Raw genomic sequence first — 2797 nt, 5'->3', positions numbered from 1 at the left:
ATCCATGTATGAAAACAAAGTATGGACTTTGACAGACTTGCCCGATGATCGGCGAGTGATAGAAAACAAATGGATCTTTAAGAAGAAGACGGACGCGGATGGTAATGTTACCATCTATAAAGCTCGACTTGTCGCTAAGGGTTATCGGCAAGTTCAAGGGGTTGACTACGATGAGACTTTGTTCTCCCGTAGCGAAGCTGAAGTCCGTCCGAATCATGTTAGCAATTGCCGCATACTATGATTATGAGATATGGCAAATGGACGTCAAAACTGCATTCCTTAACGGTTATCTTAAGGAAGAACCGTATATGATACAGCCGGAAGGTTTTGTCGACCCTAAGAATGCTAACAAGGTATGCAAGCTCCAGCGATCCATTTATGGGCTGGTGCAAGCATCTCGGAGTTGGAACATTCGCTTTGATGAGATGATCAAAGCGTTTGGGTTTATGCAGACTTATGGAGAAGCCTGCGTTTACAAGAAAGTGAGTGGGAGCTCTATAGAATTTCTCATATTATATGTAGATGACATACTTTTGATGGGAAATGATATAGAACTTTTGGACAGCATTAAGGCCTACTTGAATAAGAGCTTTTCAATGAAGGACCTTGGAGAAGCTGCTTATATATTAGGCATCAAGATCTATAGAGATAGATCAAGACGCCTCATAGGTCTTTCACAAAGCACATACCTTGATAAGATATTGAAGAAGTTCAATATGGATCAGTCTAAGAAGGGGTTCTTGCCTGTGTTGCAAGGTGTGAAATTGAGCTCAGCTCAATGTCCGACCACAGCAGAAGATATAGAAGAGATGAGTGTCATCCCCTATGCCTCAGCCATAGGGTCCATTATGTATGCCATGCTGTGTACCAGACCTGATGTGAACCTTATCGTAAGTTTGGTAGGAAGGTACCAAAGTAATCCCGGCAAGGAACATTGGACAGCGGTCAAGAATATCCTGAAGTACCTGAAAAGGACAAAGGACATGTTTCTCGTTTATGGAGGTGAAGAAGAGCTCATCGTAAAGGGTTACGTCGACGCTAGCTTCGACACTGATCTGGATGACTCTAAGTCACAAACCGGATACGTGTATATGTTGAATGGTGGAGCAGTAAGCTGGTGCAGCTGCAAGCAGAGCATCGTGGCGGGATCTACATGTGAAGCGGAGTACATGGCACCCTCGGAGGCAGCGCATGAAGCAATTTGGGTGAAGGAGTTCATCACCGACCTAGGAGTCATACCCAATGCGTCAGGGCCGATCAAACTCTTCTGTGACAACACTGGAGCTATTGCACTTGCCAAGGAGCCCAGGTTTCACAAGAAGACCAGGCATATCAAGCGTCGCTTCAACTCCATTCGTGAAAATGTTCAAGATGGAGACATAGAAAATTGCAAAGTGCATACGGATCTGAATGTTGCAGATCCATTGACTAAACCTCTTCCGTGAGCAAAACAGGATCAACACCAGAACTATATGGGTGTTCGATTCATCACAATGTACCTAGATTATTGACTCTAGTGCAAGTGGGAGACTGTTGGAAATATGCCCTAGAGGCAATAATAAAAGGATTATTATTATATTTCCTTGTTCATGATAATTGTCTTTTATTCATGCTATAATTGTGTTATCTGGAAATCGTAATACATGTTTGAATACATAGACACCAACATGTCCCTAGTAAGCCTCTAGTTGACTAGCTCGTTGATCAACAGATAGTCATGGTTTCCTGACTATGGACATTGGATGTCATTGATAACGAGATCACATCATTAGGAGAATGATGTGATGGACAAGACCCAATCCTAAGCATAGCACAAGATCGTATAGTTCGTTTGCTAGAGCTTTTCCAATGTCAAGTATCTTTTCCTTAGACCATGAGATCGTGTAACTCCCGGATACCGTAGGAGTGCTTTGGGTGTACCAAACGTCACAACGTAACTGGGTGACTATAAAGGTATACTACGGGTATCTCCGAAAGTGTCTGTTAGGTTGACACGGATCGAGACTGGGATTTGTCACTCCGAATGACGGAGAGGTATCTCTGGGCCCACTCGGTAATGCATCATCATAATGAGCTCAAAGTGACCAAGTGTTTGGTCACGGGATCATGCATTACGGTACGAGTAAAGTGACTTGCCAGTAACGAGATTGAACGAGGTATTGGGATACCGACGATCGAATCTCGGGCAAGTAACATACCGATTGACAAAGGGAATTGTATACGGGGTTGCTTGAATCCTCGACATCATGGTTCATCCGATGAGATCATCGAGGAGTAAGCGGGAGCCAACATGGGTATCCAGATCCCGCTGTTGGTTATTGGCCGGAGAGCCGTCTCGGTCATGTCTACATGTCTCCCGAACCCGTAGGGTCTACACACTTAAGGTTCGGTGACGCTAGGGTTGTAGAGATATGAGCATGCAGTAACCCGAAAGTTGTTCGGAGTCCCGGATGAGATCCCGGACGTCACGAGGAGTTCCGGAATGGTCCGGAGGTAAAGAATTATATATGGGAAGTCGAGTTTCGGCCATCGGGAAAGTTTCGGGGGTCATCGGTATTGTACCAGGACCACCGGAAGGGTCCCGGGGGTCCACCGGGTGGGGCCACCTATCCCAGAGGGCCCCATGGGCTGAAGTGGGAGGGGAACCAGCCCCTAGTGGGCTGGTGCGCCCCCCCCCCCTTGGGCCCCCCCTGTGCCTAGGGTTGGGAACCCTAGGGGAGGGGGCGCCTCCACTTGCCTTGGGGGGCACTCCACCCCCTTGGCCGCCGCCCCCCTGGGGACCCTATATATAGAGGGG

Source organism: Triticum urartu, chromosome 2 (assembly GCF_003073215.2).
Source record: "Triticum urartu cultivar G1812 chromosome 2, Tu2.1, whole genome shotgun sequence".
NCBI classification, from domain to species: Eukaryota; Viridiplantae; Streptophyta; class Magnoliopsida; order Poales; family Poaceae; genus Triticum; species Triticum urartu.
Note: the sequence above shows the minus strand (reverse complement) of the source record.